Genomic DNA, 17,121 nt, shown 5'->3' on the forward strand with positions numbered 1-17,121 from the left:
CAGGTGGCAAGGTGGGGCATCACCTCTGAGCCCATGCCAGTCCCTGGCAGATGAGTAGTGGGGTCAGCTCTCCCATGCTCAGTCCCTGGGGTACACTCACCCAAACCCTTGCAGCCAGGGCCGTCTCCACTATGCTGCCTGGGCAAAGCATAGGACCGGCTCTCCCACGTGGTGTTGCCAGTGGGAAATGGGGTCAGCTCTCCAGAACACCACATCCAATGAGGGGTAGGGCCAGTTATGCACAGCCCCTGGACATCCATGTGGTCCCTGGTGGCTGCCCTGATGAGGAAGATGCCCATGTTCTCCAGTGGTAATATGAGCCACGGATATCAACACCGACCCCTGCCACTGCATAGCCACCGATTTAAACATGTCCCTCAACGGCAGTTCAGGCTGGGACCTCACCACGGACCCGGGTGTCAGGGCTGGCCATTCACAACAGGCTACTCCTCTCCACCCTCCAGTCTACAGTTCCATCTCTCTTCATAAATGCTCAAGCTGCTCCACCTCTCTTTCTCTCCCCTCTGACTACCACATACTTGCACATTGCGGTGGCTACCATTGCAGGCTGGCCATGCAGCTGGCGGGCCTCTGGGTGACATCCTCCATCCAAGCTGTGTGACAGGATGGCAACTGGGTGTCTATGGCCTGCCTGTGCCACGTGCTGGAGGGCAGGTGTGTGCGTAAACATGGCGGTGCGCAGGTCTCTGTCTGTCTTCTTCCTCCTGTGCTGCCGCCTGGATTTGATTTGATTTTTACGAATCCTGGACGTAAGACGGCTTTGACCACCAAGCCAGGCGTCAAGCTAGGGTGAACAAAGGACTTCCATCTGCTCTGTCCCTGACTGATATAAGAGAAATACCACCAGCAAAGTGTCTCTTTTCTCATTGCCGGAGGGCGAGTGGGGGTGGGGTGGAGTGGTGTCATCCTTTCTTGTATGATCATAATGTTCCATCAGAATTTTCCCTCACTAGCCACTGCCAATCCCTCTAGGTCACATGCATATATGCAACTCAAAGGCTGGGTCTATATAATGAAGTGGGAGAAAAAAGCATGACGAGATGGAGAGATGGTTCAGCGGTTAATAGCACATATTGCTCTTGCAGAGGACCTGAGTTCAGTTCCCAGCAATGACTTGTTGGCTCCCAGCCATCTGTAACTCCCGTTCCAAGGAATCAGGTTTCCTCCTCTGACTTCTTTGGGCACCGGGCACACCTGTGGTACACATGCAGGAAAAACGCTTATACACGTAATACAAAATAAATCTTAAAAAGAAAAGGAAAAACATCTTGCTTTTCAATAGTTTGCCTCCCTCTTCAAACTGTTTTCATATTACCTCATAGAAGCCTGTTTGTTTTCTAGAGAAAAAGAGTATAGATCTGGATGGGAGGGGAGAAGGGGAAAAAGTGGGAAGAGTTGGGGGAAGGGAAACTGTAATCAGGATATATTGCATGAAGTGTTTTTAATAAAATAAAAAACTTTTGGAAAATAATATGCTCTAAGTAATGGATGCCCCCCCCACACACACACACAGAAAAACTATATTTTGAGATTTAATGTCAAATAACAGAGCAGAAACTTTGCTGGAAACATCCCTTTTTCTGGTGTTGAAAAACAGTTATACTTCTGGGCCACTGTGTCTGCATTAGAACCAGAAGAGTATCGAGTTCTGAGTTCTTAGTGTTGCCTGCCAGGAACCAGCCATGCTCCCAGATGTAGCCCAAAGTCACTTTTGCCTTCCATTTGTGTTGACATCTACTGTCTTCTCAGACACTCTCCAGCTAGGTAATTGGGCCAGCAGACTTTCATTATGTCACAGTTATGTCACAGGTCAGGAATCCAAGCAATGGCTTGTCTACATGGTTCTGTATTAGCACCTTTTCTGATGTTGTGGTAAGGGTGACTGCTGGCTGAGGCTGCAGTCATCTGAAAACTCAAGCAGAATTGGTTAAAGAAGAAAGGGGGGAAAGGAAGGAAGAGGGAAGAGAGGAGAGAGAGGAGAGAAGGGAAGAGAACAAAGAAAAACGGATATAAGGAGAAAGGGATGAAGGACAGGAAGGAATAAAAGGAAGAGAGCGGGGAAGTGGAAGAAAGAGGAGTGCAGAGAGGAGAGGGAGGTGAAGCCTGATACAGGCTAGTATGCCACTACTTCAAGGATTCACCCCCAGGCTGTGGTCCAGACAGCTCAAATCTTACTAACTTGTGACTGGAGACCTCAATTTCTTGTCTTCTAGGTATTTCTGTATCTTTGTTGAATTCTTGAGCATACTCATAACATAGTACCTGGTTTTCTTAAAGTGTGTGTGAGTGTGTGTGTGCGTGACAGAGAGAGAGTCCACAATCATATTACTAACTCATTTTGGAAGCCACACGCCATATCATTTCTGTCACATCCTATATATTTTTTAAACACCAGGAAGTAGGGCTGGAGAGATGGCTCAGAGGTTAAGAGCACTTGTCCTGAGTTCAATTTCCAGCAACTACATGGTGGCTCACAACCATCTATAATGAGATCTGGTGCCCTGTTCTGGCCTGCAGGAATACAAGCAGGCAGGACACTGTAAATAAATAAATAAATAGATAAATATATAGATAGATAAATAGATAGATAAATGTTTTTTTAAATAAAATAAAAACCGGGAAGTGTAGCATACATACAAGGGGAGAAGACTTTATTTCCACTTTTTCAAAGAATCTGTGAACATATTACAAAAGATCACACCCTTCCACTTATAAAAGAATTGATTCATAAAGCTGAGGTGGTAGCTCACTATTGTAATTCTAGCTCTCAGAGATGGAGGCAGAGGATCACCAAAAGTTTGCAGACAGACTGTGTTATAGCAGGAGACCCAGGATTAATTTAAAAACAAACAAACAAATACAAACATTTCTCAAGGCAGACATAGATCTGTGAGGTGCTCCTAAGACTCTGAAACCCTGAGAAGTCCCATATTAATGCTTTACTACTTTTTAATGGTGTGAGACCTCGGTTAAAAGTCAGTCCTCACAAAGTAATATGTCCAATCAGTGTCATCAATGTCTCAAGCACTTAGCAAAAAAAAAGAGATGCAGAGTTTTTTGTTTTTTGTTTTTAAGTTGCTCCTTCCTGAAAGTCCATCCCTGTCTTAGTTACCTTTCTGTTTCTGGGGGAAGCTACCACAACTACAGTTACTTATAGATGAACAAGAATATTGGAGCTTACAGTTTCGACAGGTTAGAGTCCATGACCATCATGGTGAGATGTATGGCAGCAGGCAGGCACCAGACAGGCAGGCATGACAACCAGAGGACAGAGAGAGCTACCTGAGAATGGTGTGGGCCTTCAAAAGCATTGCCCCCAAGGATACATCTCCTAATTCTTCCCAAGCAGAGTCAAGAATTCAAACTGTAAGAGCCTATAGAGGCCATTCAAACCACCACAAAGTCACCAGCAACATGTTACTTAGTATCCATGAATTCCTGGGTTCAATCCTCAGTACACACACACACACCCACACACACAGTCCTTAACCCAGATGGCTCATGATTTAAAGTAGGTAAAAAAAAAAAAAAAAAAAAAAAAAAACATTGAACAGGTATTACAATGCAATATGAACACTATGAAAGAAACACCAGCTTCTCGGGGCCGGAAAAGCAATTAAAAATATAACTGTACTAGACTAGAGAATGGGAAGAAGGAAATGCCAAAAAAGAACTTCAGAAATGAGTTTAAAGTTATGGGTACATTTACACACATACACATACACACAGACGTGCATGTATGCACACATACCCCAAAAGAGGAGGAAGAGGAGGAGGAGGAGGAGGAAGAAGAGAAGAAGAAGAAGAAGAAGAAGAAGAAGAAGAAGAAGAAGAAGAAGAAGAAGAAGAAGAAGAAGAAGAAGAAGAAGAAGAAGAAGAAGACAAACAAGTCTTCCAGGGGCAGTGTTGATACATGCCTTTAATCCCAGCACTCAAGAAGCAGAGGCAGGTGAATCTGTGAGTTTGAGGCCAGCCTGGTCTACAGAGGGACAGCTGGGGAGACACAGAGAAAATCCAGGACAGCTAGGGCTACACAGAGAAGCCCTGTCTTGGAAAAAAAAAATTTAATTAAAAAAAAAGAAAGAAAAGGAAAGGAACACTTAAAATCAAGACAGGGTTGACTGAGCCTGGTCCCAAAGGAAGGTGTGAAAACAGGGAAGAGAATGCATTTCTTATAACTTGTACACTGACTGCTAGAACAGGTGTGCATTTGGGATGGGAAGAAGCTAGGAATGGAGTTAACCAGGGCCACAAACTACAGAGTTTCCACTTTCTCTAAAGTGGGTGGGGAACAATCAGACTACTTTAAGCAGTAGTAAGCATTGGGACCAATTAATATATGATAAGGCTGACAACAGATCTTCTATGCAAGAGGTTTATTAGGTGGATATGAAGAGAGGGAGAGCAGGACATGATGGGGAGAAGGGGGGAGGGTGCCCCGATAGAGAAAGGAACCAAGAAAGCAAGAGCAAGAGAGCTCTTAAGGGGCAAGGTAACCACGCCTTCCACCTTCCACGTCTGGCCACCTGGCCAGCGACACATGATGACATCATAAGTTGCTAGGCAACCCAGAAGCAGGTGTGGTTCCAAAATCCTAACAAATGGGACAAACACAAACTTTCAAAAGGTGTTGCTCCTTAATATTAAAAAAAAAAGGGGGGGGGTTGAGTAAATGGGAAATTGGGAGTGAGAGACCAGTGTGGAAGTCTCTGGGATAATCCACATGAAAAATAACCAGGCTCAAGGGACAGTGGTTGCCTTTAATCCCAGTACTCAGGAGGCAGAGGCAGCGGATCTCTAAGTCAGAGGCCAGTTTCTGCTCAAAGTAAGTTCCAGGACAGCAGATTCAGCCCTGTGTGGCTCAGCCAACGAGGGCTTGTCTAGCAGATGCAAGTTTGGTCCCCAGCAGGACAACCAGAAGAATAAAATAAAGAGGCTTCTCTCAAGAACCCACAATGACATCAGAGAAGAAATGTGCCCTGGAAGAGTAGACATAGTGTCACCAGAACTAGTGACATGCCGAATATGATGACGGAAAGGAAGAAACAGAGGGGAGCTCAAACATAAGCTTCAAGACTGGGAAACTCAGCAGGGTGTTACACTGAGCTTTTGGGAGGTAAAGACGGGAAGATCAGGAATTCAAAGCAAGCTTGGCCTACTCACACAGGATGACAAAAAGAAAAGTCACAGAAGGAAAGGAAGCCCAATGGGATGAAAACAGAATAGGAAGAGCAGCAAACATACAGCAGCCACCTGCTCTGGCTTAGAGGTACTGAGCTTGAGTACTTGTGAGAAAGATGCTAATATAAAAACTTCCCATTGGTTTGGACCCATAAGCCAGAGACTACTTTGAATTAGAAAAAAAAAAAAAAAAAAAAAGCCTAAATTATATACTTTTCATGAAGTTCTAAGATTGTGTTGCACTTTCTTTTTGCTTTTTCTATTTTGTGTTTTGTTTTGGTTCGTTATCTCCTGTTGGACTTGGTGGGTATAAGGCCTCCTTTATGGCAGGCAAGTACTGCAACAACTGAGCTACAAATCCCCTTTCTAATTGGTTACGTGATGGTGCATTCACACAACTAAGTAATTTGCAACCATTTAAATTGTTCCGCGTTCAAAAGTATTTAGTGAATGGAGAGTTACTGATGAAAATACTCCTACACAAAAATAGGGGCAAGTTACAAACCATGGTGGACAATGATTTTAATCTTCCTTTTAAAATGTGGGCTGGGGCTGGGGCTGGAAAGGTGGCACCTAACCATCACAGAGGATCCAGCTTCATTCCCCAGCAACTACATGACGGTTCACAATCATTTGTAATTCCAACTCCAGGAACTCCAATGCCCTCTTCTAGACTCCCCAGCATCAGGCATGAATGTTTTGCACACACAAATGTTTGCAAGCAAAATACTTAACATAAAAATAAATAAACTTGGTTTACAATAGCATGGGTGACTCAAAGGCAAATACATCAATGGAAACGTGGATAATCAATATATGTAAAATAGAGAAATCAATGAACTAATGTAGCACTTTCCCAAAACTTCTGATAATTCAAGATTTTGTATCTTAACATACTTTCTATAATAAAGATTATGAGTCACAGTTGTTTTGAGATAGACAACAAACATTTTAAATATTTATTTATGTATGTGAGTGCTGTTTTTAATGCACACCAGAAGAGGGAATCAGATTCCATTACAGATGGCTCTGAGCCATCATGTGCTTGCTGGGAATTGAACTTGGGACCTCTGAAAGAGCAGCCAGTGCTCTTAACCACTGAGCTATCTCTCTAGCCCAACATTTATACACACAGAAGGGATGGAAGGTAAAACAGTGAAGTACCCTTCGCCATCTCTACATATTTGCTAAGGTCTTAACAATAAATATTTGATAGGCTAGAGTTTAAAAATTAATATTGTCTCCAAATATTTTGTCTTACGAATTTATTCTACAATCCCAGTGTCAAACAGAAAGGAATTTATTCCACACTCTCAGTAAAACAGAAAATAAATTCACCGATTTGGCATAATTCATCTTTGGATTATAGGAATATATTTTCCCCATAATCTTTTACATTTCTCTTTTAATAGAAATGTGAGTAATTAGAGACAGGTTTTCAGGAGGAATCAGACTTTTTCTGTTTCCTTCCTCTGCCCCATCAAAGTTTGCTCTCAGGAAAAGCCCAGGTGTGAGTCATTTGCACCTCAGTGTGAATTTGACAGGTCTTCCCCAGAGGCTTTCACCTTTCCTTTATGCTCATTAATTAGAAAGAAAATGAACTTCTAGAAAGTCCACACTTCACCCGGGGAAGCCCACCTACTTCCCCATCCAGAAATAGCAGTTTTGTTTTCAAAACTCTTCCCATCCCATCCTTATCCTGACAAGACCAGGCTGGCCTCTCCTTCCTCCACAGCACAGGCCCAGCCTATGTTGGCTCTTTGTGTCTGGTAAAGCTCACTTGCTGTGCATAGCTACTTATACGAAAAACCAGAGCAACCTCCAGTGGCTGCAAAGTGAATTCCCTTTTCTCACTCTTTTCTCACTCTCCTAACCCACGGCCAGCATTTTACCCTTTACTTCCCATCTAATCATGCTACAAGGCAGGGATTTTTCTGAGGCATCTCTGTGTCAGGCGCCCTGTCCCAACAACCCTGTTTTTACACTTCTGCCTTTCTTACATCAGACATTCTGACTCCTGTTTCAGAAATGTAGCCAGCATACCTGACATGCTCAAATTATGCTTAACTTCTCTGGGTTCTTTTGTGCCAACTTGAATGAGAGAAAACTCAAATTGTACCCAGGGCTAGGGTGCAGCTCAGTGGGGAATTGTCTGCTCAGCATTCATGAAAGTGTGGATTCAGTCACCAACAGCAAAAAAATAAAAATAAAAATAAATCAGGAAAAGGGTGACAAATGCTCTATACGCAGAACACGTGAAAGCACACAGAATACAAAGGGATGAATGAAGAAAGGTTTTCATCGGAAGCTAGCATGCAAATCTTTACACATGGTGCAGCAATAGAGCCTCGCTATGAACCCGGTGCTATGACAGGATTTGCATACCTTATCCTTATTTCTCATTAAAAAAAAAAGAAAGGAAAATCACATCACAATATAGATAAACAAATAAAGATTTAAAGGCATTCAGGCAAAGAACCAGCCACCACACTCTGCTGTCTAACTTCAAAAGTCCATGCTTTGGCATCAAACGTATTCTCTGCAATACTGTAGGAGCCTACAGAAGACTCCTGGGGCCACACCACTCAGCTCCAAAATAACTATTCTACTTACACAGCATTTCAAAGAACAGGTTCATGTATGTGTGGTATGGTGTGGTGTGGTGTATGGAGTGTGTGTGTGTGTGTGTGTGTGTGTGTGTGTGTGTGTATACTCTGTGAGTCTCATAATAGCCTTGTCAGGTCAAGACAGGGAAGAATAGTAATCCTCTTTAAGAAGAAGATACTCAATGAAGTTAGTGGTTCATCTCAGGCAGGGAAAATAAGGCTGATGCTAACCCTGTTTTCCTTTATGTACTCCAAATATCTTAGTCTCTACTGACCCTTTGCCAAAAATACAGCTTTTCTTTTTTTTTAATTTCTTTTATTTTTTTAAATTTTATTTATTGTTTTATTAATTACAGTTTATTCCCTTTATACCAAGCTATAGCCCCTCCTTAGTCCACTCCCAATCCTACCCTCCCTCCTTTAACTCCTCCTATGTCCCTCCCCAAGTCCACTGATAAGGGAAGTCCTCCTCTCCTTTCCTCTGATCCTAGTCTATCAGTTCTCATCAGGACTGGCTGCATTGTCTTTTTCTGTGGCCTGGTAAGGTTGCATGCCCCTCAGGGGGAGGTGATCAAAGAGCAGGCCACTGAGTTCATGTCATAGATAGTCCCTGTTCCCATTACTATGGAACCTACTTGGACACTGAGCTGCCACGGGCTACATTTGTACAGGGGTTCTAGGTTATATCCATGAATGGTTCTTGGTTGGAGTATTTAGTCTCAGAAAGGACCCCTGCGCCCAGATTTTCTTTTTGCTCTCCTTGTGGAGCTCCTTTCTTCTCCTGACCTTTCTATCTCTACCTTCTTTCATAAGATTCCCTGCACTCTGCCCAAAGTTTGGCTATGAATCTCAGCCTTTACTTTGATATCCTGCAGGGTAGAGTCTTTAAGAGTCCCTCTATGGTAGGTTTCTGTTCTGTTCCTTGTTTTCTTCCTCTTCCGGTGTCCATCCCATTTGCCTTTCTAAATGAGGATTGATCATCTTACCCAGGGTCCTCCTTCTTGCTTAACTTCTTTGTACAATTTCCATTGTACAGATTTTTGTATGTTTATCCTATGTTATACATCTAATATCCACTTATAAGTGAGTATATACCATGTGTGTCTTTCTGCTTTGGGGACACCTCACTCAGGATGATCTTTTCCAATTCCCACCATTTGCCTACAAATTTCATGATTTCCTTGTTTTTAATTGCTGAGGTAGTATTCCATCGTGTAAATGTACCACAGTTTCTGTATTCATTCCTCAACTACGGGACATCTGGGTTCTTTCTAGCTTCTAGCTATTACAAATAAAGCTACTACAAACATGGTTGAGCAAATGTCCTTGTTGTATACTTGAGCATCTTTTGGATATACAGCCTTTCTTTCAACCCCATGATTAGAAAGAAGCCCTGGATGCCAGCTGGAATTTAAGACGATGCCTCACTGTAGAAAATATTCTTTCCTTCTGCTTTCTTCACCTCCTGTCTCCTCTAGCTTCCTCAATTATCTATGAGCATCAGCAACTCAACTCAAAGGGCACCAAGCAGCAGGCAGCTGAGTCTACATTTCTCATGGATACAGGGAGGGATCAGACTTACCTATCTATCTCCCTGTAACTTCACCCTACATGTTACAAACTATCTTCCTTTACTGGGAATAATAGAGCCAAAATTTATCCTTAGTGTAATATATATGATATCACTAATTATGTGATGTTATGATTTATATATAACAATATAGTGATAAGCCTAAGATGAAATAATTGTCTCATCCCAATTGCTTTACAGAGATACATGCATTAGCCTGCATTAAGTCATGCGTTCAATTACTTTGCAACACCATAGAACAATGATGCCTGGGGGATCCCGAAGATTTTCGAATTAAAGATATCTTCTTTCTGGTTTAAGTCTTTCTCTTTTCGGGCTCCTTCCATCGCTGTTAGGCTGCTAAACATCACCGCTCCCAACTTCTGATTCGCTTCCCTTTCATCTCCCACAGATTTAGAAGGATAAGCCCATCGCGTTGGGATGTTATCTGCTAAAAGGTGAAATGCTCTGATAAGGATATGAGCGCCGCAATAATCCACATGTGGCTTTCAGATAAAAATGTGCTCTATGGATTGGGTTCATTGCTCTGGGGCGCCAGAGGCTTTATTTCTAACTATCTATGTTGAAATAAGTTCAAATTTACAGCAAAGATGCAAGTGTTTCCATATACCCTCCCACAGCGCAATAACCCGGCTGTGAGTATCCCAACGGTCTCCACAAGGCACAACGTTTCAGGGTCACTGGTAAAGAATGCAGCCGTTATAAAGACGTTTTAGTCTGTGTATATTATATGGTATATACACTACATTTAAAAAATACCTTGTTCCATCCTATTTTATCTTTTCTATTTATGTGCTATCTTCTCCTGTCTTTGCTTGAATTTATCTAGTATTCTTTATTCCCTACATTAAGCTCTGTTGATTTGAAAGTTAAAGTCTAAATTTCAATGGCATTTTTACTCCCTCTCCGAACAAGAAAGGGATTTTCATTTCTTGCTTTTATTGTATTTTATTTTTGATATGGGGTTTTGCTATGTAGTCATGGCCAGGTTCCAATACATAATCTTTTTGCTCGGCCTCCCAAATGCTGGCCTTCCAGGTGTGCAAGATTACGTACGTCTCATTGTTTTTAAACAGGCAAAAGAACACACAAGGCTTATTATACCTTCTTTTATTGTTATTATTATTTTTATTAGTCATCATAACTTGAATATAGTATAAAGCACTCTTCCATCAGCCACAGTTTAAAGATGCAAAGGATTCTACAACACTTATTGTCCAAAAGAGCAGCCTCCTGGCTGCTTTTCCTGTTTTCCCACCACCTGGAAGCAGACATATTGATGAATTGTAGGTGTTCTTTCCATGTTTGTTTAGTATCGTGTCTCTCCATATGATCATATTGCTCTTTCTTGATTTTTCGTGTTTAAATATTGTTAATTTCTCACCTTAGAGTGAGCTTTTCTGAGCTGAGGATTGGCAACATGGCTCAGCGGTTTGAAGCACTCGCTGCTCTTGCAGAGGCCAGGGATTCAGTTCCCAGCACCCACCTGCTGCCATCAGTGACTCAGGACCCCATGCACGTGAAACTCCAGGTGATCCAGCTCTATCTCCTAGCTTCCCTAGGTACAAACATGCACATGGACACGGACAAGCATATATACAGAAAAATGAAAATACACCTTTTTTTTTTAATTTTTCATCAATTACACTTTATTCATTCTGCATCCCCCCATAAGCCCCTCCCTCCTCCCCTCCCAATCCCACCCTCCCTCCTCCCTCTGCTTGCATGCCACTCCCCAAGTCCACTAATAGGGGAGGTTCTCCTCTCCTTTCTGATCTTAGTCTGTCAGTTCACAAATAGTAAGAGCTGGAGAGGACAGGGTCTCCACAAGGAGAGCAACAGAACAAGAAAATTTGAACACAGGGAACTTCCAAGAGACTCATACTCCAACCAAGGACTATTCATGGAGATAACCCAGAACCCCTGCACAGATGTAGCCCAGGGCAGTTCAGAGTCCAATTGGGTTACATAGTAATGGGAAGAGGGACTGCCTCTGACATAATCTGAAAATACACCTTTTTTACAGATAAAAACTGAGTACTTCTTGTTTTTATTTGTTTGTTTGTTTTTTAGACAGGGTTTCTCTGTGTAGCATTGGCTGTCCTGGACTGGCTTTGTAGACAAGGCTGGCCTCGAACTCACCGAGATCTGCCTGCCTCTGCCTTTCCAAGGCGTGCACCACCATGCCCAGCTTGCTTTGGTTCAAGATGCAAGCAAACCCAGGGAGATGCCTCAGTGAGTAAAAGCACTTGGAAGCAAGCCTGACTATCTGAGTTCGATTCCTTGTAAAAGGAGAAAACAAACTTGTCCTCTGACCTCCACTTACATACTGAGGCACATTTGCATCTCTTACACATATCGTAAACATCATCATCATCAATTAATTTTTTAATGTATTTATTTTTACTTTTATATGTGTGGATGTTTTGCCTGTATGTATGTGTGTGCATCATACGCCTGCAGTGACCACAGAAGCCAGAAAAGATACAGTCAGGCTTGCTTGCCACTAGACAGAGTCAGATCCTTTGGATATATAGGTTAAAAATGGTTGTTCGCTGCCAGGTAGGTGCTGTGAACCAAACTCAGGTCTTGTAAAAGCAGAAAGTGCTCCTAGCCGATGAGCCCTTTCTCCAGCCCAAGTAAAATAAAATTTTAGAGTAAGTGCAAGCATCTGTCTTTCTCTGTTTTATTTTATAGCCACATCACAGTATGGTCTCTAGGGTTTAGGATATTAAAAGGTTGAGTCACTATTCAGAGTTGAATCAGATCCTGCGGTTAATTTTCCCTCTTCTCTGTTTCCCTTCATTGTTTTTTGTTTAGTTTTCTTTATTTTCAGGGAATAGCTCAGCAACTCAGACCTCACACTCTTTTCCGGCTGCCTGTGTTTCCACCTGCTCAACACAGTTATTTCTCGATATTATTTTTATTAATTTTTTAAGTAAGAGAATGGTGTGCAGGGATATCACCCAGGGACTTCTTGGGTCTCAAGTTAGAGATTCCTTTTCCTTTTGGATGTCCTTTTACTGGATACCCTTTAGCTTTATTTTTATTATTGGGTTATCGAGGCTGGAGAGACCGACTGCTCTTCCAGGTTCAATTCCCAGCACCCACATGGCAGCTCACACCTGTCTGCAAATCAAGTTCTAGGGGATCCAACAACCTTACACGGGCGTATGTGCAGGACAAACACCAATGCATGTAAAATTTTAAAAACAAAATTAAAAAGTTTATATTAATAGTTTATCATATTAAGTAATTAAGTTAGCAACAATAACCTTCGTGTTTTCACTTAAATTTGAAGAGCTCACAAACAGACTTACACTTTGAAAGTTTGGGTTTTAGCTGGAACATGTTCAGGAAGTGATTAGGGGCTCTGGGCTCTGGCCTAATCAATGGAGTAATTTCTCGATGGCTTCATAATCCAATGCTATGGCCGACAGGTGCTGGAGACTTACACAGTGGGGCCTTGTTGGGATTTCCAAACTGCCTACCCCTAAATGGCCTCATATTATGAATGGATGATTGATCCCCAACTAGTGCTATTTTGGGACACAAGGGTTAAACTGAAGGAAATAGGTTCTTGGGGACATGCCTTCAAAGGTTAAATCTGGTTCCCTTCATCTTTATATTTTTCCCACCAATCATGAGGCAAACATCCTCCCCTCCAAAGGCCTTACATCCTTGATGTGTCCTACCACCATAGACCTGGAATCAGCATTGCCAGGAACTCCAAACTGATGTCTCTTAATCTTCAAGTTGGAATCATCTTTCCCATCCCAAGTTGTTTATTCGGGTTGTTGGTCACAGCAATGACTAACATGCTCTATTTTTAGAGGGACATGAGGTGCTCAAATATCCCTAGCCTTGCCCTTGTCCTCCCTGGGGGAGATGCTGGTGGGGGAAGGAAGGGTAGTGATGGCAGAGCTCACAACTTGAGGAGACTCCCAGTCAGGCTTGTCTCTTTAGTTCATCCTCAAGCTTACTCTCAGGGGTCTTTTGAGTGGCCTTTTCGATGTTCCGTGGAAAGAATCAGATGGCCAATATATCCAACTTATTTGCCTCCTGCTTTTTAGTACCCAACAGTTTTTGTTCCTATTATAAGCATTTTCCATGTTTTTCGTTGGGCAAGTCTTAGGTTTTATTATTTTTCAGCCTATTCTCATTTTTGTAGAGTTTTGAAAAGAAGTAGAATTAACATGCTTATTTTTAATCTACTATCTTTAAGCATGCCAGCTGGTTTTTAAAAACATATGAGAGTCATTGCTATTCTAATTTTTAGACTCAATATTTGTTTAACTTTACCAGCATCTTTAAACAATCTTCTTGCATACCGTTGCTTCTCTATTCTGTTAGTTCCCTCGAACTTATTTTTTTCTTTATTTAGTAGTTCTTTTCGGAAGACGCTATTGATAGAAAATTTCTAAGTGTTTGGGTGTCTTTAAAAAAGTATAATTTTTCTTGACTTGTAAATGACATTTTGCGTGAGTTTAGAATTTGGGTTCCCATTTATGTTTCTTCAGCACATGAAAGAAATTATCTTACTGTCTTCTGGCATTTATTTTGCTGATGAGGTTTGTTTTTTTTTTTTTAAGAAATGAAATCTGCTTTCTCTCTTTCTTGGTTTAACACTTTCTTCTTAGTGCTTGTAGAATGCTGCCTTCCCAGATGTCACCAGAAAAAAAAAATTATGAAAACACAATGTTCAGTTTATTCCTTGCCACAGTGAGCAAAAATACTAACGTGGCAGACAGTGTCTCAAAAAGGCAGTACCAGGCCTGACTTACTGAGACTTTCAGATTTGGTTAAAGTGGAGCAGTGCAGGGAGTTGACTAGAATCCAGTAGTCATCATAGTATAAATTTCGTGGAAAAGGCAAAGTAAGGACATGGAGATGAGACATTCAAAAAGTTGGGCATAAGCTATAAAGTGATGCATTGTGCAGCCACTGTGGCTTTGGTGACTTCTTAGAGTAAACAACGAAGCTATGAGGAAGTAAGTGTACCTTCCTGGACAAGCCTCTGGGGACAGTGGAGTGATGAGTGTGTGTCAGTACACACAGCAAGCTGTGCAGTAAGCAGCTTTGGGTTCTGTTGTTCCCTTCCGGCCATTCGTTACCCTGAACTAAATGACAGGCCATTAATATTCAGGTTATGATCCACACACATCTTTGCTGCAAGTTGAGCTATCAGAGGCACATGTCAAGTTCCCAGAGCCTGGCCTAGTGGCACAGGTATGTAATCCCAATCACACAGGTAGCTGAGAAAGTTCAAGGCTGACTGGGCTGCAAAGTAAGCTTGAGCCCAGTGTGCGCAATTTCATAAGCTCCTGTCTCAAACATAATCTTTTTTTAACATGGGGAGAGGCTAGAGATATAGCTCAGAGGTAGAGCGCCTGTCTAGCAAACCTGGGCTCCCAGGTTTAATTTCCAGCATCACAAACTCAAAAGGGGTAGAGGAATTTTTAATTCAGCAATATGGCTGCTCTAGCAAGGGATCACATCCAAAGACCTTCTAGATCTTTCTGATTGGACTGGAATGCAGACACACCCTAAGTACACACCTTTAATCCAAAATAATAAAGTCTAATTGAGGGGCAGACAAAGTGAGGAATCAGAGAAAGATTTGACAGAATGAATCAGAGATAGGATATACCCAGCTCTCAGGAGGACCAGAAAGAGAGGCTACTTAAGGCTGTGCAGAGTGAGGAGTAGCCTACAATACAGGAACACAGAAGAGTTCATGGAGGCTACAGTAGAGTTGAGGAGTACAGTGCAGTTTGGTGCAATTCAGTTGGATGCAGTTCAATTAACGGAGTTCAGAGGCAGTTTTTCCAAGCAGAGCAATCTGGTGAGAAGCAAAGACAAGCCAGTTTGAATCAGTCAGCTTGGAGAGGAGTTTTGAGCCAGAACAGCTAAGCTGAACCAGTCATTCAGAAGTCAGAAAGAACTAGAAAGGGCGAGCTTAATTCAGAAGGAAGTCTCAGATGCTGAAAACATTCTAGGCCTAGGTTAGCAGGTAGAGGGGCTGGAAGCTGAAGGTTTCAAGGTCTGGGCCTATAGAAGATTAGATTGTGAAGAGGCTAGAAGTTTCCAGGCCTAGAACTAGAGATAGTTAGATAGAAACATTCTGGGCTCAGCCCAAGCCATGTATTCATAAAGCTTGGTTATAGCTCTCATCTTATCCCATCATCTGAGGAAATAAAAACAACCTTACAGAAAGGAAGTTCCTAAAATAACTATTTAACCTTCAGTGATCTGATGTCTGCTCTAACTTTCCTAAGTATTAGAATTTCTTATTCTTCCTGTTTGGGCTATCTGTTGCACTGTTTGATACCATTGCTCTTATTTATTATTTTAATATTTTATTTGTTTTATTTTCTGTAATTGAATGTTTTGCTCTCATGTGTATCTGTTTGCCACATGTGTGCCCGGTGCTTGTGGAAGTCAGGAGAGGGTATTGGATCCCCTGGAACTGGAGCAATAAGTCATTATGAGCCACCATGTAGGTGCTGAGAATCAAACCTTGGTCCTCTGCAAGAGCAGCCAGTGCTCTTACCCACTGAACCATCTCTCCATCCCCTGATGGCATAGTTTTGTGCCTTAACACTAAACTAACTATAGAGATCATCCAGTTGAACTTGGATGATCTAAGAGAGAAACTATGGAGACATACTAAGAGAGGAACTATGTTTATGGCTCTCGTCATAAATATACACACTTGCATAGAAATCAAGTACACTGAAATCAAGTTAAGCCTAGGTCATATTACTAATCTGAAGAACCTACAAAATAAAATTTAGTGTTCAGAGCTGACATCTAATTTCCTTATGTTTTATTTGCCTCTCAGTATTACCAAGAGTAATACAAAAGAGGACTGCCGGAACATGAGTTCACATTCTTCCCTTTTAAAAGTGTCTCCTCTGAAGGAGAGGATATTAAATCCAAAGTTTTGCATGCTGTAGCACTGTCTGTCCAAATCCCTGCACCTCCCAGTGGAAAATCCCACAGCTAGTGGGCATGAGCTAACTAGGTTTGCCTCCTAGGGTTTCTTTAAAGCATTTAGAGAGGAAAGAAAGCAAGCCACAATTCTCTTCCTGTGAGTAAGACAGGCTGTTTGTTTGCTTGTGACAATTTCTTTTGTAGACTTGGCTATTCTGGAACTCTCTTGACCCCAGTCCCTGCCCCCACCGCCGCCCCTACCCCCACCCCCACTTCCACCCCAGCCCCTGCCTTCAGTGCTGGAATTACAGGTGTGCACCACTATCACCCGGCTGAGTAAGATAGAGATTTTACAACAGTCAGGCTCACTTTTTCCTGTATTTGATTTAAATCATCTAATGATCTCTTTTCCATAGCAGAGAAAGTGTGGTCTACATTTAGGGTAGGTCTTCCCATTTCAACTAATGTAATCAAGAAAATTCCTCACAGACAGGGGCTAATCTGATCTAGGTCGTATCTCACAGCTGTGCCCAGGGGATTTTGCCTCTTGTCAAATTGAAAATCTGCCTTTACAGTTTACAATGGTGCTAATGTGTTTGCGGTCTTGTCCATCACAGTTCTGGGGCTATCATGCCGCTACTTCTAAAAAAGCAGGTGTCCTGATTTTTAATCCTACGGTTGTTGTCTGGAAAGATCCTGAAGAAAGACTCTTCTTACCTGTTGATGAAAGACTGAGTATATATCACAGGAGTCTCTTAAAATATTTGTCCTTCTCTTCTCATAATA

The 17,121-nt window shown here is 42.0% G+C and overlaps 1 non-coding gene across 1 annotated transcript; it reads right to left on the reverse strand.

The window, feature by feature from the left end:
• Window positions 1-755: 755 nt before the first annotated feature.
• LOC132653847 (small nucleolar RNA SNORA48) lies at window positions 756-900 on the reverse strand. Its single transcript, XR_009591689.1, has one exon. It is a non-coding gene; the product is annotated as a small nucleolar RNA SNORA48 (small nucleolar RNA).
• Between the last annotated feature and the right edge of the window lie 16,221 nt (window positions 901-17,121).

Source organism: Meriones unguiculatus, chromosome 4 (assembly GCF_030254825.1).
Source record: "Meriones unguiculatus strain TT.TT164.6M chromosome 4, Bangor_MerUng_6.1, whole genome shotgun sequence".
NCBI classification, from domain to species: Eukaryota; Metazoa; Chordata; class Mammalia; order Rodentia; family Muridae; genus Meriones; species Meriones unguiculatus.